Here is a 27,760-nt window from a genome sequence, read left to right on the forward strand (position 1 = left end):
TTTAATTCAGAGACACCATCCTGATGGGGTGCTGCTCCTCGCTATGTAAGGACTAAGTTGTGTCTGCCAAACTCATATGTTGAAGCCTCAACTCCCAACATGACTATTTTAGGAGATAGGGTCTATGGGAAGGTAAAATTAGGTCAGAAATGTGGGCCCTGATCCTATTGGCTCGTGTCCTAATGACAGAGGGCTCTTTCTTCCTACCATGTTAGGACACAGAGAGAAGGTGGTCATTCTCGAGCCAGGAAGAGCGCTCTCACTAGAAACCACACCGGCTGGGAGCTTGCTGTGGGACTTCCAGCTTCCAGATGGTCAGAAATGAATGTCTGTTGGTTAAACCCCTGGTGTATGGTGCCTTGTCAGGCACCACCCCAGGAATTAGAAGCTCTGCCCTGCAGCCAGCCTGGGAAACCCAGAGGAGGGATGCTGTGTAACACCAGCCTTTCTCGCTGTCAGTGGTCTACAGGAGGACTTCTGTTCCAAAGTGAATCTCATGATACAGGTGAAGGATGTGACACTATCCATCCAAAGCTGCCATTGGCACAGAAGTGGTGCTCGATAACCCTGGATGCCCTGTCCCCCATTCTGGGGGCCTCCTGTGGTTACCTGCAGAGCATCTGTGCTGCTGGCCAGAGTTGCAGACCTGCCTGGGACATTCTGGTTAAATTACCTCTCTTTTCTGTGCCCATGAGGCATCACCTCGAATGCCTACAGACAGAAAGCACATCTTTCTTTCCTTCCGGCATATGGTATTTTGTAAGGCGACAGGTCTGCCAAGACATCACAAATCCCTCCATGAGCGAGGCAGCTTTCCCCGAGACTGGGGATGCCGCTTGCCACTGAGGCCTGTTAACAGATGGCCCAGGGAGAGGCGGACGCTGTGAACCAAGCTCCGGTGCTTGAAGCATAGCCGAGGCCTCATGTTTCTTTTCAAGTTGATACTGATTTGCACAGGACAGGGAGAGCTGCTCAGGCTGTGGTTGCTGCAGTCCAAGTTCTGGAATAATCCTCTATCTAAGGAGAAAGGGCCGTAAGGAGAACTGTGTGGGTGCTGGAGGGGAGGTGTGAATGGTCTCGTGTCTCCATGGGCAGGCGTCTGAAGAGCTCTGCGGGGGAGATTTGACTTTGCAAACATCTCCAGAGCAGGGTTTCTGTGGCTCATTCCAGTTCGAAGCTGAGTGGCAGTTCTTGGCCACATGGCACCAGAGAAGATCAGAAGACTTTCACACCAGGCCAGGGAACACTCTGGTCTGTGGCAGTGCACTGCAGGAAAGGCTCCTGCTCAGGGAGTGGTATCTCCAGGCTCCAATGGCTCTGGTTCTGCCGTGTTGAGATGTAATTTAAGAAGATGAAGCTAGAGACCCTCTGGGCTAAAATCCAGGTGGGAGGTGATGCAAGTCTGAGCTGGGAGAAGATGGATACAGGGAATGAGAGGATTATTTATGAAGCTAACTCGGCAAGTGGTAAGGATGGACATGGGGTGATGAGCAGCGGAGTGACAAGGGCAGTTCCTGGTTTCTGGCGGAGGTCCCTGACGGTGGGATGGGGCCAAGGGATTTGACAGACAGGACAGGGGAAGCTAGAAGGATTGGTCCTGTCTGCCTATGCAGCCCAGACCAGACTTTCTGGTGTCAAAATCTTCCTTCAAGCTGAGGTCAGCTGAGATTGGCTGTCTCCCTCAGGGACCTGTCAGGGGATCTGGGGAGGGCTATGTGTCATCAGGAGAGGACCAAGGTGTCAAAGAATGTATACCTGTCCTTCTAGGGGTTATTCAGGGCTGTTTCAAAGGAGCAAAGAGATGTTATCAGGTGGAAACAGATGTGCCTCTTGGAACACAGGGCAAGCCCCGTGAAAGAATGGGAGTAGATAAAAAGATATACATGGAGGGAGTTCAGGGAAGTCTTCCTAGAGGAAGTGACCCCTCTCCCCCCCAGCTCAGTGTTGCTGGGTATGTAAGGATTGGAAGAGAAGGAAGAGAACTTCTTGCAGATGGAACGTTGTGCGTGGACAGTATGGTGTGTTTGTGGGGGTGGGGAGGCAAAAAGGAGCCACATCTGTTCTGTCCTGTATGCAGCTCTCCGGGCCCCTGTGGAAAGGCTTTCTGAGCATGCCTGAGAGGTCAGCCCCTAGTGGGCTGTGCTTCCCCACCCTAGGTCAAGTACAGATAGCTGAGACCTTCCTTTGGGGGCTGAGACACACCCCATTGTTGGAGACAATCCTCTTTCTCTTTCTTAGCTACTGAAGGCCCCTAACAATATCTGCTTCCATCCCTGTAATCAGAAATGAGCTTTAGGCAACTTTCAGAGTAATTTCTCCAGACTTGGAGACAAGCTAATTTATGGTGGAGCAAATGTCATGGATATACCATGGCCTTTCAGTCTCTACACTTAGAAGGCTGGGCTCAGAGACCTGGAGTTTAAGAGCAGGTGTGTGAATGATAGCAGGTTAATGGGAAGGGATGATTAGGATGGCATGTGGGAGGACAGGGGACAGAGGAGGACTCCTGCCTCATTTTTCCTCTAAAATGATGACAGCAGGTCAGAGAGGAGAGCAGAGAGATTTCTAAAAAGTCAAAGTTGTAAAAACAATAGAGCCTAATTCAGGGCTTTTGGTGTTTCTAGAACATTTATAGTAATCAAGAAGGGATGTTACCTGCCACTCTGGAATCCTTTAGAACAAAGAAGCTGGCAGTCACTTTTGGTGCCCACTTGTTCCTTTGTTCAATCATTTTTCCAGCAGGAGGCAGCCTTGTGTGGTGGTGTGAGTTATGGGCTGGCCACTAATCTTATGGCTCAGAGAAAAGTACTTAATTCCTTAAAGCCCAAGGTTCCTTAGTTTTTCAAGTGACCTGATGGACTAGTTAGCACCTTTTGGGCACTCACTGCTCACCAAGAACTATGCTAATTTCTTCCCATGGACCATCTCTTGGAATCCTTATAAACAACTGTGAAGTGAACACTATTGTTTACTCCATTTTGCAGGTGAAGTAACTGAGAAATAGTGAGGTTAACTAACTTAACCTTAATGATACAAAGGGGTAATTGGCAGAGCTGAGCAGCCTGATTCTGGATTTTAAGCAGCTAATCTTTCAGCTAATGAGACATTCTAAGATGAGGGCAATAATCAGAGAGATGTGAGTGGATTATAGAAAACAATGTGTGCTAAGTACCCAGAACAGGGCCTTGAATAAAGTTAAAACTCAGTGAATGATGGTGATAATGGTGAAGGTAATGAGGATGATGATGGTGATGGTGATGGTGGTGGTGATGAGGATGATGATGATGTGATGATGATAGTGATGATGGTGATAATGACATAGGGATAATGGTGATGGTAATGGTAATGACAATGATAATATACATGAGTAAGTGTCAAATCCTCTGATAGTTGTCAGGGATGCAGAAAAGGAAAATACAACTCCTGATTGTAGGAGTTAAGGCCTAGCAAAAAAGAAAGAAGATCCTGTGTCCAAATGGCCTGGTATAATAACCAGATGAGAGAGTGGCAGTCTGAACCAGGTTGGTGGCTATGGATACGGAGAGAAGTTGTGAGATTGGAGTCTAGATCAGAAGCAAAGCAAATGATGTATGTTAATGGACTAGGTATCTCAAACTTGGCACTATAACATTTTGGGCTGGTCCTTCTTTGTTGGGTGCGAGGGCTATCCTGTGTACTGTAGAGTTTTAGCAGCAACCCTGACCTCTATATATCAGATGCTAGTAGCAGCTCTTTCCAGTATGACAACCAAATTGTCTCCAGACCTTGCCTAATGTCCCCTGGGGGGAGAAATCACACAGTTAAAAGTCACTGGTGTAGAGAAAGAAATGATGATTGTTTCTAGGCCTTTGGCTTGAGGAACTGGGTACATGGTGCTGCCATTTTCTAGAAGGAACTATTGTCTTTTATTAAGTGTAATGTTTTTAGCACCTAGAACAGTGCCCGCTCATAATGGGCGCTCAGTAGATATTTACCGAACAAATGAATGTTTAAATGGGAATGGTTGGAGAAATCATAGTTTTTGTGTGGTTTTGGTTTTCTTTGTTTTTTTTTTTTAAAGGTTATTTGTTTATTTATTCATGAGAGACACACACAGAGAGAGGCACAGACACAGGCAGAGGGAGAAACGGGCTCCATGCAGGGAGCCTGACGTGGGACTTGATCCCAGGTCTCCAGGATCACACCCTGAGCCGAAGGCGGTGCCAAACTGCTGAGCCACCCAGGCTGCCCTCTTTTTTCTTTTTTTTTTTTTTAATATTTTGTTTATTTATTCATGAGAAACACACAGAGAGAGGCAGAGACATAGGCAGAGGGAGAAGCAGGCTCCCCTCAGAAAGCCTGATGTGAGACTGGATCCCAGGACCCCGGGATCACGACCTGAGCCAAAGACAGATGCTCAACCACTGAGCCACTCGTGTCCCAGCTTTGGTTTTCTTTGTATGTATTTGGGGTTGGGGTAGAAATGAATGGTTTTGTTTTAGGCAAAGAAGTTTGAGATCTATCAGACATCCTAATGCAAATAAGGAGTTGTCAGTTAAATGTACAGGTCTTAAACTTCTGGGATAAGTCAGGAGATAAATGCTGGGAGTCATTAGCACTTCTATGGTATTTAAAGCCATTGGGCTGTCTGAGGTCTCCAAGGGCAAGAGGAAAAACAGAGAAAAGAAGAGACTGTACTAGCTCTGGGTAGTCAAACACTTAGAATTCAGGGGGATAATGAGGGACATGCTTGGGAAACTAAGGAGGATAGAGGAAGAACACAGATACTGGGTTGTTTCAGGAGTTGAGAATATGTAATGTTGAAAGGCATGAGTGCAACACCATATTGGCCCTTGGAGTTGGTGACATGGAGTCCGTGGTGACTCAGGCAGAAGCCAGCTTAGCAGGACAGGGAAGACAGTTGCAATGTGTTCAAGAGACACCAGGGAGAAGTGCTAGAGAGGGCTTGTGGATTTTGCTATGAAGTTTGTGAAAAGATAGGGTAGTAAATGGAAGAAAATGGTAGGGAGTGGGGAAGAAATTACCCTGACTTTTGTTAAAATGGGAAGGAAGATTTTATTTGAGATGATTGTACCAGGGGAGAGAGATTAGGTTCAACTCTGAATATAACAGGGGTGAGTAGGGTCTTCAGCCAAAGAGCAGCATGAGGGGCCATGAACAGAAAACTGTGAAGAGAGGCTATCAAGGGTGGTTTCTCACTAAACTGGTCCGCATGGATTCTTCTAACAGCAGACCACAGACTTAGATGTCAAGGGTGGAGGGATTCTAACTAAACTGACTTAGCAGGATTCTTGCTACAGGCAAGCCAAGGTCAAGGCCTAGTCTAGAAGAGTGATCAGAGGAGCCTAACTGAAGTTCGGTCAAGGAGGGAGTCTCTGCCAGGTGTCACAGCCAGGTTTCTCAGGGAGACACTGCAGCATGTTGGTATACCATTTGGCTCTGGAGAGAGAGCTCTGCCACTGTTGGTACCTGTCCCCAGTGGGCAAGGTGTCCAAGCAGCCCAGAACATGGCTTCAGGCTTTGGACTACTGCTGTGTCCTGTTTTCAAGGTCACAGAGCTCTTGCCTCTGCCACAAGGGAGGCCACAGATGGGCTCTGCTCCCTTTTAATCCCCTAATCATAAATTTGGCTTTTGGGAAAAGCTGCACTAATTACCATATCGCTCTGCCTTGGCTCCCCATGAGCCCAAGGCAGGGCTGTTGAGGGGTTTGCTAATCAGGCACAATAAATTGACCATGAACACCATGGCATAGGCCCAAATAAGAAGACAGGAGTTCCTGTCCCTTGTTAACGTCCTTGCACTCGCCTCTGTCCAACATGGTGGGTTGTATCTGATTTCTCCTCTGGGGTGGTGAGTGGCCCCCAGCTGAGAGACATCTCTTAATTTACCTTCGAGTAAGGAGAGAAGGGCCTTAGGTGACCTTTCTCACAGTCAGATCCTGACACCCACAGGATCAATAGTCACAAGATTGAATTGACCCAAAGGTTGAGTCATCTCTTTGCCAAAGTTTCTAATAAAAATGTGCATTTGGGAGGCTGCTTCTCATCTGGTGTCTGGGGTGAGATTGAAGCCCTTAGTGAGGTGTCTGGCATGTGACCAGTGCTCAATACACATCTGCTGCTGTTGCTAGTCTTGTTTTTGTTGTTTCTGTGGGTCCATCAGCTGACTCCAATGGTATGAGATGGGTCATTTGTTAGCATGTTTTCCTAATATTTGGCAGCCAATAGCTTCAGTCGTAATGTATCTTTTCCTAGAATTCTAGAAGCCATGGTTAGGACAGTGGTAGGTGAAATGGGGACAGGGCATTGTTGGAAAGGGACCAAATAAGAAGAGGTATTTAAAGGAGGCTAGTGTAATGGTGGAGTTTGGGATGGGTTTACACATGAAGGGAATGAAGCAGGAGACTCATCATCCTTCTGTTCCTGTCTGACCATTTCAGAGAATGACTTGGCTGAGACCTCTGTGTATTTGAGGAGTCCCACTCAAGAGGGCTATATCAAGATGGATGTGCAAAGAGGACATTGCCATGTCCTCTGTGGCACATGCACTTAGATTCACTTCAGTTTCATCACTCCCATCTATTCCTCCATCCACCCACCTATTCGTATATCTACCCCTCCATCTACCATCCCATCCATTTATCTACCCATCCACCCACCCTCTTATCCATCCACCCATCCATCTACCCATCTACCCCTATCTATCCATCCACCTCATATCCACCCATCCACCCATTCCCTTTTATCCACCCACCCTGTATCTATTCACCCACCCCTCCATCTATCCACTTCTCCACCCATTGGTGGATTAGAGTATCCATCCATCCACCCACCCTCCTATCATCCATCCATCCACCCATCCATCCATCCATCCATCCATCCATCCATCCATCCATCCATCCATTCACTTACCCACCCATCTACCCTTCCACCGCCCTTATCTATCTGCCTTCCCACCCATCCATCACTCACTCACCTATCCATCCACCCATTTGGCAATAATTATTGAGTCCATTCTGTGTGCTTATTAGAAACAGAAATGATAAGACATTTCCCTGCTCAGGAAAGGCTGTTTGAAAGGTCTACCAAAAGATCATAGCAATGTACAAAGCACCAAACCAGAAGTATGCCCAATGCATTATACAATGCACAGTGCAGCCCAGAGTGGTGAATGATTCAATGTGAGAAAGTCAATAAAGTCGTCTTGGAGGATACTTAACCCCGAAAGAGTAGCAATTAGCTGGGCAGACATGGTGGTGGGGGAGAAGTGCATGAGCAAAGGGAGGGACATTCATATGTGTACCATGGAGAGAGAGCCCAGCTCATGGGACAGTGGTTGCAGGCGTTTGGCTGGATGGCTAGACTACAGGACTTGTGTGAATTTGTTGGGGGCAATGAGCTGGAAAACACACACATAAGATCACAGAGGACCATGCTACTGTGTCTGGACTTCATTCTGAAGATTGTGGGGGCCACTGTTGGACTTAATGAAGGGGGTGTCATGATCATTCTTGTGTCATAGAAACAACACCTGGGTGAGTTCTCTGCCATCATCAGGACTAGAGCTGGGAGCCGACAGAAGGAGGATAGGCGATAATCCAGGTAGAAATGGGGATGGGTGGGGACCATTTGAGATCTCAGCCCTTGAGCACTGGTTTCATTCCTGACACCTTCTCAGAGGGAAGCATGTTTATGGCCATGAGCTTTAATTAGTCTTGACTGGAAGATGGACTGAATTCTGAATGGAAGCTGATGGAAAGGGGGCCCCACATTCTTGGCTCATCTGTAGTAGGAATCTGACAGCACATTGATCTGTTTGTGGTTTGTCAGTTTCTTGCCCATTCCTCTGGTCTTTAAGACAAAAAGTCCCTGATGGGGCATATTAGCCCTTATCAAACCAACAGGTTTCTTAGTGGGATGGTTGCCTAGTGTCCCCATCTCTGAGGCTTGTTGGTGCCACACAGGGAGTGTGGGAACCTGCAGCTGCCCCTGGGGGCAGGGTGGAATGTGCCATTACTCCAGAAAACCACTGGGCAGGTTTTGTGAATTCCATGTTCTTCTTGTCTATGATCCAGCTACCCTACTACTAGGCATTTACCCAGGAGAATGAAAACATGCATCCATCCAAAGGTGCGTGTGAATGTTCATAGCAACTGTATTCACAGTTGCTTCAAATGGGGACAACCCAAATGCCCATCAAGCAGGCGAGGGGACAAGCAGATGGTGCACACATGCACGCATGGGATATTCCTCAGCCATAAAAGAACAGCCGACAACTCACACAACGGGAACGAATCGCAAAAGCATGGTGAGCTGAAGAGGCCAGTATAGAAGATTGAATAGCGTGTGATCCCATTTACAGGAAATTCTAGAAGGGAGAAAACTGATTTGTGGTGTCAGAAAGCAGAGCAGTGGTTGTCCACAGCGGGGATGATGAGGTGGTACTGGGTGAAAGGAAAATGTGGGAATTTTCTAGGGTGCTGGCAATGTTCAGTATCTTGATGGGGATGATATTTACATGGTGTGTGTATTTGTCAAGATTTATAAACACTGGTTTTAGATGATTTGCATTTTGAGTTCACTCTATGTAAACTATACTTTGAAGAACAAAACATAAAGGACAAAGGAAACAAAGAGATGAAAAGAAAAGGAAGGGGAAGAGGGAGGGAGGAGCGGGAGGAAATAGACCCAAGTCCACTCTGAATCTCAGGACAGCGCTGGGCCTGTCCTTGGGTCGGTGTGAGATCTGCCTGCCCTCAGCTGAGCCAGGAGTTCCTGGCCATTTCTCCAGGCCTACCTCGGAATCACACTCAGGGGAGGGCCGTTCCTAGTGTCCACAGCTGCTTGGAATAGACAGCCCGGAGGGAGAAGTGGTCTGTCAGAGGGAGGCTCCTGTGATCTGATGGTGCGGCCAGGGTGTGGGCTGCAGCCAGTTCTCTGGAGGCCTGTTGTGCTGTAGAGATGTCCTGGGCTGTGTTTATACCCTAAAAAAGCAAGCAGGCACTGCTGCTCTACATTAAGCCCCCTCCCCACTGGACTGTACCTTCCTCATTGCATACATGAGCCAGGTAAGGAGTGAGCCCTCAGTGGGTTGATTCCTTTGCCATCAGGAAGTTAGTGCCCTGGGTGGTCATGTGGAGGGGACAACTGTAGTTTGTGTCTGCTAAGAGCTGCTCTGTGGCATAATTTTGAATGCTTTGTGTGTATTATCTCTTTTGTACCTGAAGGAAAGTCTACGGATCTTTATCCTCTGAGAAGGATGCTGTGGATTCATAAGGTCAGGTGACAACTCAGGGTCACAGAAAGGTCGGGATGTAGATCCAGAGCTCTGGACACCAGGGTCATGGTCTGTAAGACCACTATGACTCTGGTCCAAGATGTGGGTGGCAGCCATGTGGGTGGTGACAATGCGGAGATCTTGGTGGCTTGGAGTATCCTCCTTACACCCAGAGGTGGCCTCCTTTTCTTTCAGTGATAAGTGGTTGTCCTGCAGGGAACCTGCTCCTCTGAAAGCTCTGATGGAGAGCACAGTAGGGGTCTGGCCAAGCAGAGCCTCCTGATGTCCCACAGCAACTTGGTGCTTTCTGAGCAGGGTCAGGGCTGTTTGTTCAGAAGCACAAACACTGAGTGTTGCCATCCAAGGCCATGGGAGAGTGAGAACTGATTCCCACCATGCACACAGCCAAGGGATAAAGAGAGAAGAGGAAAATAAGGAAGGCATCCACCAAACTAGTTGCTGTGCTGATAATCAAGGTGTTGATTCAGTTACCAACAGAGCCTGGAAACACCTGGGTTCTTCCAGTTTGACTCAGAAACCAAGTACCTTTGCATTCGGAGAACAAACATAAATCTTTCTTTTGATAAAGGAGGAAATTAGCAAGTGCAAAAAGAAAATGTTTTCTCTTATCTTGGATCACCCTTGGAGAGACTCTGAGGAGATAGGAATGAAGCGGCTCCCACATCCAGAGCTATGTCCAGGCAGGAGCTGATGGGGCCCCAAGACAGAAGGCACAGTGGGGACTCTTGAGAAGTAGACCCCAGAGGCAGATCCCTTCTTATGACCTTACGAGGTCATGTTGCCTGTGTTGGAGGCATCGTGATGACATTACTAAGTCTGGCTGTTTATATCATTCCCAGATATAAATGATTATTTCAGAAGCTATTGTGAAATTTTCTCAGCAAAACTGGTTTCACTTTGCTCTAATTTCAGAAATGAGGGCCCTGTGTTTTAGTGGGGCAGGCCTGCCTTGGGTTGCTCGCAGCAAATCCACATGCCTTCCTGCTAAATGGTAAGTGACCCGGGAGCGTGAATCAGGAGCCCAACAGTGTCCACCACGCAGCTACTCCCACTCTGGGGGAAGCTCTACTTTGGAACAATCAGGCACAAAGTTTCAAGCATAAATACGCTAATGGCATTGTTACTTAAAATAAGGAACAAGTGGAGGAACCTCATTCCTATAAATAGAGGAGCATTCATTGTGGCTCATTCACAGGATGGATTGTTGTGGAGCTGCAGAAATGATGTTTGGAGGAATTATTTTTATCACGAGAGAGACATTCTCAGAACATGATTTTTAGTGACAAGACCATACACGGATTGTCTATACTGAGCATCACACCCAAATAGGCTGGCTGTCTTCAGGTGGGTTAATGAGAAATCTTACCTCCATGCCTGCTCTTCACGTTCTTTCCAGGTTCTCTGAGGTCATTGTCTGTTACTTTTATGATCAGAAACACAATGTAGTGAAGACAGATTGGGTCCACCACACGAGTTCCCCTCTTACTTTGGCCCCTCCTGTCTCCCCCTCAATCCCCTGCTTTGTTGGGGTTGAAAGCCATAGTCACAAATGGCATTTTGGAATTGATGTTGCAAGCCTTCTATACCTGGTGCTCCAAACTATTGATGGGCAGTTTCTCTTCTCGTTCCCACTTGTCCCTTCCTCTGGATGGTCATTCAATCTGGGACATGGTGACTCCATCGCGGGCTTCCCTCTGGGACCTGGCTTCATGGGCTGCCCACGTTCACCTCCAATCATCAGGTATTAGTGAAAATGCAAACACCAGGGCTGATTTAGGGGCCCTGACTCGTGATTCCCAATTTCCTAGACCAAGAGGAAGCAAAGCCAGACCACACTGGACAGGGCTTGAGGGCATACAGGTGGAGGTGGTGACTCTGCATTGGATTCCTCTTGCATTCACCTCTCCTGTGTGGTCTCTGTCAGAACTTTTGAGCTCATAGCCTTCTATCTCTGTGGGATGTTTGCCTTGTGTATAGTTTCCCTTCGGATAGTCTTCTGTATACCCATGACACCCATGTGCTAGAGCTGCCATAGCAAGTCCTCCAACTGGGAGCTTAACCATAGATGTTTGTTTTCCCACTCACAGTTCTGGAGGCTGGAGGTCTGAGATCAAGTTGTTGGCAGGTTGATTTATTCTGAGACCCCTCTCCTTGGCTTGAAAAAAAGTATTTAACTACCATTTGAGACTGACCCCCATTTCACACACATTCATCCGTATATCTATTTAACAGTTTTCAGAACCTGCCCAAATCAGGGATACCAGCAACCAGGCATCCATGCCAACTGTGATAAGGCATGGCCCAACCCCTGAGATTTCAGATTTTCAAATTATTTGTATGTTTCTGTCACTCAGTCTAGACTCACTGAACAGTCTATTAATAAATATTATAGTGTATTTTATTTTGAATCATGTGACTCTATCCATAGAACCTATCCTTGCCCAAATTGCAGGAGGGAATTCTCTGATGGATAAATTTGGGAGCAGGCTCAGCTTTTGTCTTTGCTTCTGCATTTGCCTGCCCACAAAGGGGGTTTGTTGAGATATAATCCATGGAGTGTGAGTTTCCTGAGGCATTTAAGAGGGGTGAATTCAGTCTGGGGAGCTCATTATGGTTGTTGATCGACATTACACATTCTCAATTTCATTAGCAAGCAAAGGCTACTGTTTTGGTCTTTATTCTTCTGACACATATATAATGTTCTTCTCAAACATTCATTCTGAACTAAGGAGGTATTATTAATTGATTAGAGTTCCCTAAAAAATATGTCAGAACCCTATCCACCTCCATACCCCTGAATGTGATCTTATTTGGAAATAGAGTCTGTAGAGGTAGTTAAGTTGAGATGTGGTCATTAAGATGGGTACTAACCCAACATGACTAGTACCCTTATAAAGAAGGGAAATTTGGACACAGACATACACACAGGAAGAATGCTATGTGAAGATAAAGCAGAGATTGGGATGGTGCATCTATAAGCCAAGAATGCCTAAAAATGCTGCCAAATCATCAGAAGATAAGAAAGAAGCACGGAATGGATTCTCTCTCAGAGCACCCAGAAGGAAGACATCAAGTCTGCCTCAGCTTGATCTTGGACTTCTGGCCTCCAGAAGTATAAGCAAATACGTTTCTGCTGTTTTATGCCATCCAGTTTGTGGTACTTTGTTACAACATCCCCAGGAAACTACATAGAAGAAAAGAAAAGTGTATGTATCAGCTTCCTAAAGCCTTATCACTAGTCTCATTAGATGAATTCAGGTCTCTTTTGGATAAAGAGTTCTTGTTTCCAAGTTTCTGCCACTTGTTGCTCCTGTACAAGATGGTGCTTAAAGTGAGAGTGTGGTAGTGGCTCCTTTCATCAGCCTGCTTCTCCCCTTCCACGTCCCCTAGAGTAAAAGTATCATTCAATGCACCACATGACCTGTGCATAACAGACAGCAAGCACATCCCCACGGCTTGGAAGAAGCTCACTGTGAATTTCAGGCTTGTAAGCTAGGTCCTGAGGTGTTCAACAAAGAGATAACATGAAGTATAAATCCTCTTCCTTTGGCAACATCTCGATTTCCCTGCCCTCATTTTGCTAAAGGATTCTCATCGACTTAGTTCCTAGATGCAGTGCTGGCTGATGGGCCCTTTATTCAAGAGTCCTGGTCCCCTGGAACAAGACACCTTCTGAATTGGTCTTGGAGGATCTCAGAGCAGATGCCAATGCATCAGTTTGGTGTCTACAATGTCTTGTCCCCTCACATCAGCCTTCCTTGTGTACATGCATTCTGAGCACCCTCTCTGAACCCATGTAAGGCCCGGCCTACAGACAGCAGCTCACTCATCAGCATTGCTCTGGATGATACACAATCATCGCTCTGTGTATTTTTGCTTTGGGAAGTATGAAACATAGGATGGTTTTGACTGCAAGTAATAGGAGATCTGACCAAGAGAGCGTACACTGTAAGTTGTTGGTTATCCCATAAAACAAGAAGTCACAGGGGTGGGGTGGCTCCAGAGTCTGCTAATGCAGCATCATGGTGACATTGTGCAAGCCCAGAAGCTTTTCATCTTTTACTCTGCCATTAGCAGCATAGCAGGCACGTTGCCCTCCAGGAATGGAGAATGGCCAGAGTGATTCTGAGCCTCACAGGCAGACATGGGACCCCTTGGGGGAAAAATAGAATACAATTCTATTTGTTCTTAAATGCTTATTCCCTCAACCCTACCAGCCATACCTCAGCACCTAAAGCAGTCCTTGACAAGGGAAAGGACCAGGTCAGACCAATTACATTTCAATTCCAGGGTAGAAAAAGCCTCCCTACCTTCCAAACATGTGGCTATAGAGAGCTTTGCTGTAGGAGGAAGTGGCAGTGACCACTGGGAAGGAAACTGCCAGTGTCACCCAAGGAGAAACCCCAGTGTGGTGCCCTGGCCTGTAAACAACATAGAAACAGGTGAACAGGGGGAGCAAAGGCCTTCAGAGTTGAGTTTTTCCTTTAGGATTTGGCTCTGAGATCATGACCTGGGCTTTCATAGGTCTGACACTGGCCGAAGGCTCACCTGTTCCAGAAAGCACATGTAGTAATCAGGTTTGTGTCATCTGCAACCTGATTCCAAAAGGACATCTGCATAGATGTCATTGAGTCCAAGGAGGAGTTTTGGGCTTGTCTCTGGGGGAGTGGGGATTAGAAACAGGGTTGATACCTTTTTGCTTCCTGCTTGCATTCTTCTTGACTTCATTTTCTCCTGTGTGAGATGAGTTTTGTTATGGTCCAAGGAATGAAAGAGTCTGTGGTCCACGAGGCATTCTTCCAGTACCTTCCCCAGAGGTAGGAAGTTCTCACTGTTGCTCTGCAGGAGTGTCCTGGAGCTGCTGCGATGACCTCGGAGGAAACTGCGCAACTCAGAGCAACATCATCCCTTCTCCTGCACTCTGGAGGCTGAAGGTTTTGTACCTTCTGATAACAGTGAGGGAGAAGCCCTCCCAGGCCTCTCTCTCAACCTATGGAGGTTTGCCAGGAGTCTTAGGAATCCATTTGCCTATGGACATATCTCCTGGGTCTTACTTCACCTTCACACAGGACTCTCCCTGTGCATGTCTCTGTCCCGAATTTCCCCTTTTGTTAGGACACCCAGTAGATGGGATTAAGGGTTCACCCTATTCTGATATGACCTCATTGAACTTATTACAACTACAATGACCCCATTTCCAAATAAGGCCACGTTCTGAGGTGTTGCGGGTTAGGACTCCAAAACAGGATTTTGGGGGACAGAGTTTGGCCCATAACACACTCCAATAAGAAAATCTCCCCAAAGAACTCTTACTGGCATTGTGTGCTCACTCTTGTCATCAATGTCTTTAATCAGGGATTGGGGGCAATGTTCAGGGAAAAATAAAATGCCAGATATTGGTGGGAACCTGGAGGCTATGCTCCCATAGAGAGAAACTTTTCCAACCACCTCTGTGAGGGCAGCCAGAATTTCATGTAGACCATTACCCTCGACCTTTACATGGCTGACATACAGAGGGTCACCTCTCTGTCACTCTTGGCAACACCAGGGCTCTGGGCTGGGGTCTCAGCTAGGGTTGGAGATGGAGTCTACAAGCCCACCACATCATTTAACTGGTGACTTCTTAGTATGAGGATGGAAACCCAGGCCGGATGACAGTCTGATCATCCAGCCTCAGGGAAGAGTGGCTCAGCAGGTGATAAGCCAGGAGTGGCTCAGGGTCCCCTCTGAGTAAGATCTATGAGGCTGCTTCACCTGAATTGCTTTTTAAAAAGTACAGATGTTTGGACCTATCTGCAAAGATTTGCACTCAGTACTCGAGGCCCAGGCAATGGTAGTTTTTGAAATCCTCCCAGATGATGCTGGAGCTTGGTCAGGTTAGAGACCTGCTGACATATCAGAACACGCACGGGCTTTGGGGTCAGGAGGTCCAGGGGACATGCACTCTGCCTCTTCCGAGATTTCAGACTTTAGGGAAGTTGCAGCAGCAGGCCAGCAGGATGCCATCTGTGGCTCCTACCATGTGCTGATTCCCTCAAATGCCTTAAGCACTTTACTTCTTCCCAACGATGCAACAGAGAAGGTGTTGTTGACAGGCCGAACCACACAGTGATTGAAAATGTGGTCTGGACTTGCATGCTGACTTAGTGTGTGACCTTGGGCAAGTTCTCTTAACCCCTGTGCATAGTTTTTCTCGTTTGTAAAATGGGAATCATAATAGTATTTGAAACATTGGGTTATTTTGAAGATTAAATACATATGTATTTCCTTTGGGATAGGGCCTCAGTTAATTTCTGCTATTCCATGTTTACTTACTCTGTGTGTGTGCACATGTGTGTACTCTGTACTCTCCACCTGCCAAGCTCTGTTCCTGGTACAAAAGATAGTCATGAACAAGAAACAAAAATCCCTGCTTTATGGAGTTTATGTTCTTTTAAGGGGAGACAGAAGATAAGCACCCTAAAGGAAAAATATACAGTGTTGTAAATGTTATGCACGCTACAGGAAAATCATGTGTGGAGGAGCATGGGGTCTGCGGCACAGGTGGGGTGGGCACAGAGCTGCAAATGCATGGGGTGGGCAGGGGTCAGGTTGTATCTATCAGTCAGGGCAGGGGCAGGGCAGAGTACATTATGCTAAATAACAAGACTCAACACCACAAAGATTTATTTCTTATTTACTTTTATGTGTCCATCCATGTGGGTTCTATTCTGTGTCATTGTCCCCCAAGAGTCAGCATCATGTTGTCTTTCTCTGGAACATTTCTGGAATCATGGCAATGTGAAAAGGAAAGAGCACACGGCATGCTGGTTTTAAAGCTCCTTCCCAGAAAGGAAAGGAGTTGTAACAGGAGTGTTGCTAACCTGGCATTAGAGAGGGCAGGGAAGCCCCCTCGTTGCTCAGGGAGGGGCGGCTTGTCCTCTGGACCATGACATGGTCCACCAGGGATGTTTGAAGAGAGTTCTAAAGGAGGTGGAGGCCTGAGCTATCTTACAATTGTAGAAACTGAGGAATGCTGAGATTGAGGGACTTGGGTCACTTGGCTATGAGTGTTGGTAATCGAACCTCAGTTAGAACCTGTGTCTTCTGCCTCCAGAGCTGAGATGTTAGCTTTCATGGACAACTTCCAAGCCTAGGTGTCCTTATGCATAAGATGGGCTAGCACGATGACCGTGTAGGGCCGTGGTGAAGCTGGAAGGCATGCTCACACAGGGCCCTGCTTGGGAATTTCCTCTTACTTTTCTAAAGTGTCCCCTTCAACTTGGATCTTGTCTCTGAGAATGTCAGGATTTGATGTGGTTGGCCTAGTTGTCTCCACCTCCTGCCCAGCCACCACATAAGCTACATGGAAGCTTCTCACTCCTCCACACCAGCTGGTCCTTCCTCTGCACCCGGGCTGAGCTGGGTTCTCAGCACAGCCTGCACACGGCATTGATTGACAAGGCCGGCCAGCGGACTGGCTTCCTGGAAGGGGCCACATGGTGCCGACTGTTTGCGTGCCTGCAGAAGTCTGGTGGGCGCCAGGATCCAGGCATGGGGCAGGCAAAATGGAGGAGGTGGAAGTGTCCTCCCCTCCACTCATATTCCCAACATAGCTGCAGCTGTCAAGTGTCCAGGGCAGCTATCCCAGAGCCTGGCTCACTGATGGGTCTCCTGTTCTCACCTTTACACCCTCACACACCCTCCACAATTAAAATTTTCCCGGGAAGCGGTCCATCCTAACTCTCCTTTTCCAGCCTTTTCTGTGGGGCATCAACAAGAACCAAGGATTCCCTGGAGTTAATTGAGAGGGAATCTGCTGTGTGTCTCCTCCTTCTCTTCCCAAAGCGCGTATTTGCAGGGGCATGTACCTGCTCTAGAGAAATGATAGAAGGTGGGGTGCTCAGCTATTTATGAAGTGTCTCATTGAATGCCCCCCTTCAGAAAGGAAGAAATAATCCCGGAAAGTATTGTCACTTGCCAAGGGATGGGAGTGAAGTGTCCCAGATTTGACCCCAGGCTACATGACTCCTGACTTTGTTTCTGGCCACTCTTGCTATGATTCTCAAAGAAAGCTTTTCTGGGGTGCCTCAAGCCATGTTGGCAATTTGATGGGACTCCATGGCCTTTTTTCCCATCCCAATAAAAATCTCATTTTACTGTTCCTAATGATTGGTTTTGCTGTCACATCTTCCTCCATCCCCCACATTTGCTTAATCCCTGAGAATCCATATTATGTACAAGCCCAGGGGCTGCAGAGATGGTAGTGAGTGCATTCAGTGGCCTGCCCTGGTAACTTGGTCGACATGTCCATCTTATTACCACCTCTCAGCTAGTAGCTTCTGTACCCTGGCTGACCTTCTAAATGAGACTGAAGGTGCTGGTGACTGAGAACAGACAGTGCTCCCTCTTGCTCTTTGCTTGGTATGCTAAGCTCTGGCATTCACTCCCTTCCTCCGTTTCTGCATCCACCTCAGAAGTATCAAAAGTTCTTCTGGGGCTGAGCTGCCTGGGCGCACAATAGGAGCTACCTGCCTCTTTCAGCCTTCTGAGAGCCCATCAGTTTTGTCTCCTCTCTGCCTTGCTTAGCACTTCCATGAGCAAAAACCGAGTCTCTTTCCCCTAAAACCATAGGGTCCAAGTTGTATACTTTCTAATTAACCAAAGCACGTCAGATGACTGATCCATCATGCCTCCCTGCACACCCTCTGTGCAGGCTGATGCCTGGTAAGCCACATGTCCCCCTGCACACTCCCCTCTGTGTAGGCCTGGTGCCTGGTAAGTCATACTGTGCCTCCAACAATGCCTATAGGGCCATACTTGCCAGGCGTCCACCTCCACCTCATCGGTGCCTCATGCACAGTGATCTGTAGAATGTACAGATTCAAGAATTGTTCCAAGATCAGGAACAAGGCAGGAATGTCCTCCCATCACTCCTTTCAACCTTGTACTAGAAGTTCTAGCTAATGTAACAAGACAAGAAAAGGAAATACAAAGTATATAGATTGAGAAAGAAGAAATAAAACTGTCTTTGTTGGTAGATGACATAATCTTCTATGTAGAAAATGTAAAAGAATGAACAAAAAAACCCTCCTGGAACCAGTAAGTGATCATACTGAGGTTGCACAGCACAAGATTAACACACAAATGCCAATCATTTTCCTATATGCCAATAATGAAATTAAAAACACATGACTATTTCCATTAGCACTCCAAAAATGAGATAGTTAGATATTAATCTATCAAAATTTGTGAAAGATCCCCATGAATGAAATCAAAGAATTATGTAAATAAATGGAGAGATTCTCCATGTTCACATATAAAGAGATTCAATATTGTCGAGATGTCAGTTCTTCTCAACGTGATTTATAGATCCAATGTAATCCCAATCTAAATCCCAGCAAATTATTTTGTGGATAGCAACAAAGTGATTCTAAAGTTTACACAGAGAGGCAAAAGACCCAGAATAGCCAAGTCAATACTGAATGACAAGAACAAAGTGAGAGGAACAACACTATCCAACTCCAAGACTTACTATAAAGCTACGGTAATCAAGATAATGTGATATTGTTGAAATGGACAAATAAATCAGTGAAACAGGATAGAAAGCCCAGATATAGACCCATATAAGTATAACAAACTCCATCTTTGACAAAGGAGCAAAGGCAATACAATGGAGCAAAGACAGTCTTTCCAACAAACGGTGTTGGAACAATTAGACATCCACAGGCAAAAGAAAGAAAGAAAGAGAAAAATCTAGACCTATATCTTCACAAAAATCCAGTAAAAATGGGTCCAGATGTAAATGTAAAATGCAAAACTATAAAACCCCTGGAAGATAACACAGGAGAAAACCTAGCTGGCCTTGGGCATAGCGTTACTGCACCAAAGGCAGGATCCTGAAAGAAATAACTGATAAGGTGGATTTAATAAAAATTAAAAATCTCTGTCCTGTGAAAGGCTGTCAAGATAATGGGAGAAACGCACATCGCATAAAGGGTTTCTGTTCAAAGTACACAGAGAACTCTTCACACCCAACTACAAAAAAGCAAACAACCTGATTAAATGGGCCAAAGACTTTAACAGACCCAAGAAGAGATACAGATGGCAACTGAGCACATTAAAAGATGCTCCATATATCTGTCTTCAGGGAAATTAAAGCAGGATACCACTACATACCTATTAGAATGGCCCAAATCCAGAACACAACAATACCAAATGCTGGGAAGATGTGGAGCAACAGAGACTTTCACTCATTGCTGGTGGGAATGCAAAATGGGGCAGCCACTTTGGAAGACAGGTTGGTGGTTTCTTACTGGACTAAACGTGCTCTTACCATATGATCCTGCAATCATGTTTCTTGGTATTCAGAGTGGCCACAGAGAAACCAGCACATTGTTGTTTAGCTTTATTCATAATTGCTAAAACTTGGAAGTAACTGAAATCCTTCAGTAGTTAAGTGGATAAACTGTGGTCCATCTAGACAAGGGATTATTTGGCAGTAAAACGAAGCCATCCATCAAGTCATGAAAGACATGGAGGAGCCTGAAATGCATATCACCAAGTGAAAGAAGCCAGTCTGAAAAGGCTGTGTACTGTATGATTCCAAGTATATGACATTCTGGAAAAGGTAAAACTATGGAGACAGTAAGATCAGTGGTTGCCAGAGCTTTGGGAGGAGAGTGGAATGAATCAGCAGAGCACAAAGGATTTTTAAGGCAGTGAAACTATTCTGTAAGATAGTACCATAGTGTAGACATGTCATTACACATTTGTTGGTACCAACAGAATATACAATACCAAGAACGAGTCCTAATATAAACTGTGGGCTTTGGTAATGATGTGTCAGTGTAGGTTAGCTGATTGGAATAAGTGTATCAGTAGGGGATGGCAATGGTGGGAGAGGATGCATGTGTGCCGGGGGCAGAGCACTATGGGAGATCTTTGTACTTGCTGCTGAATTAAGATGTTAACTTAAACTGCTCTTTTAAAAAATTTTTCAGGGAAGCCCCGGTGGCCCAGTAAGGTTTGGCACCGCCTTTGGCCCAGGGTGTGATCCTGGGGACCCGGGATCGAGTTCCACATCAGGCTCCCTGCATGGAGCCTGCTTATCCCTTTTAAAATAAAAAGGTTTTCTTTTTTTAAAAAAATATTTTTTTTATTTATTCATGACACACACACACACAGAGAGAGAGAGAGAGAGAGAGAGAGAGGCAGAGACACAGGCAGAAGGAGGGTTCAACCACTGAACCACGAAGTCATGCCTTAAAAAGTTTTTCAATTAAAAAAATGTAGTTAGGACTTTTTTGGAGTGGTGGAAATGTTCTACATCTTGATTGTGATGGCCTAAGCATTAGTCAAAGCTCATTGAAATGATGGACTTTGTTTAATATAAGTTAAATCTCAATAAGGTTGATTTAAAAAAATAGAATTGTCCCTCAAGTCTGCTTCCCTGCCAAGAGCCAGTATTTTATGAGCAATATGTCCTATGGCTTTGGCTACAGCCGGCTTGTTTTGGGAAAAGATGGGTTTGACACCACTTTTGTCATAGCTCCAGACTTGGAGTCTGTTTATATTTTAGCACACAACCCATCAGAATCGGAAGGCTCCCAGGTGCCAACTGGAGTTCATCACACAGGCAATGTGTGTTGCATCCTCCCAGAAACTGCATCTAGAGGACAGAGAGAGTGGAAAGTGGGCACCAATCTCAAGGTCAAGGAGCAGAGGGACCAGGTGGAGGTCACTCCGACTTAGCTGTTTGGCCAGGCTTGCTGAGCCTGGCTATGCAGTTCCTGAGTCCAGAGACTGTGAGGGAAGTGGCAGGTAGTGGGGTGGTGGTGGTGGTAGGGGTGAGCACAGCTTCCTGAAGGCACAGACAAATCCCAGGAGCAACAGTTTGTAGTTGGGATGTGGAGCGTATGCTTTAGAAATCTCTAACTAGGCATATTTGGGACGGTTTTACGGCAATGGTAGGGGCTTGGCATGGGGCAGGTTTTAGCAGGTGGCAACACCCTAGGAGGTGGGAGATGGCAGTGTGGATGGTGCAGGCAGCAAGACCTCTGCATGTGTGCAGCTGCCCCTCCAGCTGTAAGGAACAGGTGTGGCCAGGACTCACTGAGCACTTTCTAAGGGCAGCTGGCAGGGGCTTTACATTTGTCAGTTTACTCCAAAGAGCTGACATGTGAGCCTACAGAGCCCACCCACAAGTGTGACTATGAGAGTCCCAGAGCTTTGCCTTAGGAATTCCTGACTAGCGGGCTGGGGTGGGGTGCTGTGGCTGGGGCCCGGGGAAGGGGGCGCTCCTGCACCTGCACAGCCCACAGGTTAGGGAAACAAATCAACCCTGAGAACAGATGAAGGGGACAGACCCACAGGCCACTTCAGAGGCAGACCAAGACCTGTTCTTGAGCACAGGCCAGATGTGAAATGTAAAGGGGAGCAGAGAAGGAACTCTCCAGAGCTCTCAGCCCCGGTGACTCAGTAGAGTAATTCACAATGATAACCATACAGGTGTATTACCGAGTGCCTATGTGAGCCAGAGATGCTGTAGATAAGGAGTGCTTAGATAAAGAATTCTAATTATAGTCGTCACGAATCCCCCCGGTGGGGGTGATGCAGAAGCCAAGTCTCCCTGAGGACACATGGCCTGCCCAAGGTGTTCAGGCAGGACTGGAGCCAGGAGCCGCCCCCTCGTGTGGGTGGGCTCCTGATTCGGCAGGTGGGAGGCGGCCAGGTGTGTGGCAAGGCAGATGCACCTACATGCAGAGAGCTGCCTGACTATCCCGAGGAGGCCCCAGCCCAGAGCCCAGCCCAGAGCTTGGGGATGGGACATGGGGCTCAGGGGGTGGTAGATGCTGGAGCAAGAGGACTGGGGTCATCTGTGTGCAGGCAGGTGGGCCCTGGATGGATGCACCGCGGAGCAGAGGGAGTGGTGGGGAGGCATAGGGGAGGCTTGCAAGGGGGATTGTAAGGAGATACACAAACCCTGGGGCACCTGGTGGCACCTGGACCTGGCCTTCGGCTCAGGTCATGATCCCAGAGTCCTGGGATGGAGACCCACATCGCTCTGGCTACTTGTGCTCTCTCTCTCTCTCTCTCTGTTAAATAAATGTAAAAAAATGAAATCTTTTTTAAAAAGGAGATATATAAACACATGTTAATTCCTAGACCCCAGGAACCCTCTGTTACCTCCCGTCTCCCGGTCTCACCACTCTGTCCTCTCTTTTCTGTTCCTCTCAAACTGTCAACCTTCTTAATTTCCTTAAATAAGCTATAGTTTGTTTGTTTATTTATTTATTTATTTTTAAAGATTTTATTTATTTATTTTTCGAGTTTATTTATTTATTAGAGAGAGAGAGAGAGACATGGGCAGAGAGAGAAACAGGCCCCATGCAGGGAGCCTGACGTGGGACTCTATCCCGGGTCTCCAGGATCACGCCCAGGACTGAAGGCGGCGCTAAACCGCTGAGCCACCACAGCTGCCCAATAAACTATAGTTTAGATAGAAACTGTCCATGAAGGCTGAGCACAAAAACCACACCCGGATTTTTTACTTTTAAAAACAACCCAGAGGGGCCTGGGTGGCTCAGATGGTGAAGCATCTGCCTTCAGCTCAGGTCATGATCCCAGGGTCCTGGGATGGAGCCCAAGTGGGGCTTCCTGCTCAGTGGGGAACCTACTTCTCCCTCTCCTCCCTCTCCCCCTGCTCTATTTCTCTCTCTCTCTCTCAAATAAATAAATAAAATCTTCTAAAAACAACAACAACAAAACAACCCAAACCCAAGCAAAGTTGGAGCTCTGATTTTTAAGCTCACTGTTCCTGGCACTCTGGAAAGCTACCATTTGTGGTGGGTGTACTGGGTGAATGTGGACCATGCTCCCTGGAGCCTATGTGGCCACAGCTCACCCCACAGCTCACCCCCTGTGTTCAGGGACCATAAGAAGCATGGTCAGAGAAGACAAGCAGGAGGTCTGAGTCTTCATTTCCTTTCTCAGCAAGGAGCCAGAGCTGGTAAGTGCAGGGCCTAATGTGGCAGGAGGGGGCCAGGGGACCAGGAAGGAGTTAGAAGTTGGGGAAATAGTTCTTATCAATTTTGTGGTTCATCGGTTCCTTCCCCCATGCTAGGACCCCCTCAATACTCTTTGGAGTCTTCAACTTTCTTGGCTAGTTAACACAGGAAATCTGTACGTGCTGAAATTTGGATGGGATGGACACTTTAAGATGTAAATAGAAGTTGGACGAAGTTCACAAGGTAAGAAGCACAAGACGAGAAGCAGTTTTGCTGTAGCCCAGCAATCACCCAAACCCCCATGTCTCCATGGGACGTGGTCTCTCCAGTGCCTGCCCCAGGGGACTCAGAAGCAGTTATGGGAAAACTGCTGGATCTGTTGGTCCACTTCCAACAAAATCTCAGGTTCTATCCTCTGAAAACCTGGAGCTGGGCTGGAGCAGGAGGAAGCTGGCGGAGTGTCTCGGCCAGCTCAGCAGCTTGGGCTCCCCAGTTCTTGATTCGATTTCTGTGCAGAGACTGATTACACTTGACTGGTTGCCAAACATCCTATTTTGGTGACTGTGCTCATATGACTGAGTTGTGATAACAAAGATGCCTTCTTTTCACACCAACTGAGTCATGAATACGGATCTGATACAGATATTTTTGGTGTGGGTCAGAATTTTGCTCTGTTTCTAAATGTTCCCTTTTCTTCCTTTTAAAAGCAGAGGACATGAATGACAGGTACTGAAAGCTCCCGCCGAAAGAGAGTTGTGGACAGCTTTGATTTTGGGGTCTGTGGTTCCCCCCCTACCCCCAAGGGGGGGGGGTGTCCAGAAAAGCCTTGTCTCCCCTCCTGTCCCCTTGTCCAAACACAAACTTTCCACAGGACTCTTCCTGTGCCAAATGTTCCCCAGTGCTGCAAGTCCCAGTTCTGTGACATTGATTGAAAAACATGAAATCAATCACAACATTTATTAAGTATGTAAAATGTTGTACAACTCCAGGCTTTCAGCTTACACGCTGAGGAGTAAGCAGCATTAAATTAATAACTTCTGAGACCGTGGGACCCCAAAATAGCCAGCAGATAAGCCCCAGGGAAGAGCAAATGAGTCCATGTGATCTGTTATTTGTCATTCACAATTTAAACAAACTACTTGATAATGCGAACATCTCAGTTAAGATGGGATGAGCCTCTCAATTACAGGTGGAGTTATTAGTCAGGACCAGACCTGACCTATGAATTCTTCGGCAATTATAGGTGACGCTCAGTTCTGGGAAAGGGGAGCACGGTCCTCTGGCTGGGTGCCCTCCTGAGCCCAGGGCTGGAGCAGCGGCCCCGAAGCACTGAAGCCCTCCAACGTCTGCCTTGGCGGAGGTGGGTGCTCAACGAATGCATTCTCGGGGTGGAGGGGGGATTACTGAGCAGCTCAGACTGTTCTGGGCAAGCATTTTGGAATGTCTTATGTGCCTTTTTTAAGTCTTATTTTTACAGAAGCAGGTTGTTATTGGCAACCATTGAAAAGATGACTAAATAAATCAATGATGCAGGCGTTGTGCTGCCCGGACTGGAACGAGGACCCGGTGTGTTTCCATTTCTGTAGTTGGCAGTCACCCTCCACGCCCTCAGTGTGCAGGAACGCTGGGGACCGTCCCCCGCCCCACCAGCCTCTGGGACTGAGAAAGGAGGACCGTTCCCACGGACAGTCATCCTGAGGGCTCCGGCGTGGAAATGTTAGCCAAATGTGCCTTTTCTCGTCCTCACGCCTCCTTAGTTAAGGACATCAAATGTCAACTCCTCACACATGACCTTAAGTTCAGCTTGGTTGCAGTATGTGCTCTGGGCAGGATCGTGTGCAGAGGGCCCTCCAAAGCTTCATAAGCCGTCTCCTCTTTCCTCGGCTTCCAGAGCTCTCTCCTAGTAGAGGGGAGAACAGGCAAGCACTCGTCCTCCGGTGCTCCTGTTCCTGGGCCGCCTTTCTCCAGGAGGGCCTCTGGGACCTAAAGATACTCTGTGCCCTCTGCTCCAGGTGTGGCAGGAAAGAGCATCATTCGTGCAGGACTCCTGAAGCAGCCACTCGGGGCCCTTGGGGCCTTTGTCAGCATCTGATATCTTCACCAGGAGGCAAGACTTTCAAAGCCTGATTTGCTCTTCTGGGCAAGAGAACACAGCACTAAAGGCCAGAATTTGGCTTAGCAACTGGGGATGAACAGGTAGGTGTCTGCAGCTGAGGGAAGAAGCCCCTTCCTGCCTACCTGCAATCACACTCTATGAAAGCCTGATCTATGGGTTCCTTGGTCTTCTTTGGGTCGTGAATGCCTTTGAGGAGTTGGCGAAAGCCCCAGCCTGCCTCTGGAGTGCTGCCCCTGGGCAGATTTATGAGATTCCACTGCTAAGTCCATAGCACCCTCTGAGCACACCCTTGGTGTTCCAGGACAGCACTGTGGGATGGAACTTGCTCTGCTGCCCAACATGGTAGCCACCAGCCACACGTGGCTACAAGCATTGGGAAGGTGGCCACTGCAGCTGAGAATTTCACTTTCTAATCCTATTTAGTGTTAATTAATTTATACTATTTGATCAGCGGCAGGTGCCTGATGGCTACTGCCCTGGAGAACAGTCCACTAGAGAACTCTGGGATTCAATTCAGAGATCTTTGGCAAGTCAAAAATTCCAGTGTATCTCTTTGGCTTGCATTTATTTGCACATTGACTTTTACCACTTTCCACTTAGGGTCTGGGAGCAGGCGGGTCCAGCTAAGGAGTCTGGAGAGTGTCAAGGATGGTGTAACCAACCATGTTTGTGCCCTGTGTGCCAGCCAGCCCTCGGGTGGAGGGCTAGCATATCCGGGCCCTTACAACCTGTTGATGGAATTGTAGAACTAGCTCATGTACATTTGTCATATACATGACAAAAGTCAGACATTCTAGGAAGCTTCAAGTTTCCCCTGATAACAGTGACACTTAATCAAATAGGGTAAAATCTTTTGAGAGCGATGCTAACTTTTTTATTCTACCTTTTTGGGGGGCTTCATGGAGGAAGGAGGGGCTTCTCTTGTGAGTTTGCTTAGGAACTACAAATATCTTTGAAGGAAAAAAACATTTAAGGGAAACACTTCCTGCCCATGTTCTGTTCTAGCAGCTTGCTAACCAGCCACCATGAGATGGAAAGCATAGAGGATGGCGCACAGGCACTCCTGGTGGGTCAGCCATTGATGATACATGCCAGACAGTGCATCTATATCGGGGTAGACAGAGCTTTCAACCCCCATATGCCATCAGACATTTCAGGGCACTCTTTTCCCCAACATAACCCTTCCTCTGATCCAGGGAGTTCAATGTCTCTGCTCTTGAGCCTAATGCAAAAGGACATCAGGCTGTGACCTTCTTTGGGGCCATTCCTCCTGCTGAGCCCCACCAGCCTTCCCATCACCACATTCATTCTGAATTCTAATATCCTAGACCGTGGGTTCCCCATGACCTAGCTGGACCTAGAATTGACAGCACCGGGGGGGCTAGAGCCTTGCACTACAGTCAGAATACTTCCACCTTCGTCATGGACAAGTCTATCTAGGGAAAGAGCAGATGTCATCTGGTAGCCACCCTCAGAGCACATCTCTGTGATGCTAGCACCAGGCAGCCCCTTCTGCTGTGCCCTGGGCTTATTCAGGTTCCTCTGTACAAGTGACAACTTGTTCTGTCTTCTCTATATGAAGAAGAGTGGGATCCTGGTGGATATGGTGAGATGGGCCTTACATAGGAGAAGAGGTTTGAAAAACATTAGCCGGAGGGCCTTGGAAGAACCTGCGTCTGGTAGCCCCTTCACAGTTGTGGGAAGGGTTGAGCAACTGACTTATGAAAATGTTCAGCCCAGCTGGGCCTGGATAAGATACTCATCGGACACAGGTCACCATGTTTATCCCTTCTTTCTTCTTCATTCCCCTTACCCTCTGAATCTTCATTGAAGCTCAATCCCTTATAGACTCTTCACAACAGACTCCTGCCCAACACTGGTAGTGAGCTTTTTTCTCTTGTGCTTATTTGTCGCCTCATCCTGGCAAGGATCCTTAGGTCCTCTTGCTTCTTGCTGTAGGAGCCCATTGGGCTCCTCTTTGGGAGAAGGGAGCCCTGCTTGAGGAGAAGGTGGACTAGAAGATGGTAGAAGTTGGTGTGACCTAAAATCAAAATGTAATCACTGAATTTTCTGGTATAATAAGCTAGATCTTCCATAGTTCAAGTGACTGACCATTGGCCAAGCGTGTATGGACTTTGTCACCTATTGCTGATACTCTATTGGGGCATCTCAGAGATGTAAGGTTGCAAACGGTACAGTTGGCAGTGGCAGGATAAGCTCTCTCTTCCTTTCCTTTCTGTTGAGGATTATATAGCTTGGCTAGGGAGCCAAGATTTTAGTGCAAGAGGTAAATATAAAGTAGGATGCCAACAGTGTGGTAGGGTGGAATCTTCTTTCCCACCCCATGGTGGGCATCCT

General features: G+C 47.2%; 1 long non-coding RNA gene across 2 annotated transcripts in view; it reads left to right on the forward strand.

Annotated features, from left to right (window-relative positions):
• The first annotated feature begins 256 nt into the window (after positions 1-256).
• Positions 257-27,760, forward strand: part of LOC102151862 — a 46,218-nt gene continuing 18,714 nt past the window's right edge. For both annotated transcript variants that reach the window (XR_005359825.1, XR_005359827.1), the window contains exons 1-5: positions 257-1,466; positions 23,209-23,288; positions 23,403-23,529; positions 24,530-24,646; positions 24,820-25,482. This is a non-coding gene — a long non-coding RNA (uncharacterized LOC102151862). The remainder of the gene's footprint in view (positions 1,467-23,208; positions 23,289-23,402; positions 23,530-24,529; positions 24,647-24,819; positions 25,483-27,760) is intronic.

This window comes from Canis lupus, chromosome 5 (assembly GCF_011100685.1).
Source record: "Canis lupus familiaris isolate Mischka breed German Shepherd chromosome 5, alternate assembly UU_Cfam_GSD_1.0, whole genome shotgun sequence".
NCBI lineage: Eukaryota > Metazoa > Chordata > Mammalia > Carnivora > Canidae > Canis > Canis lupus.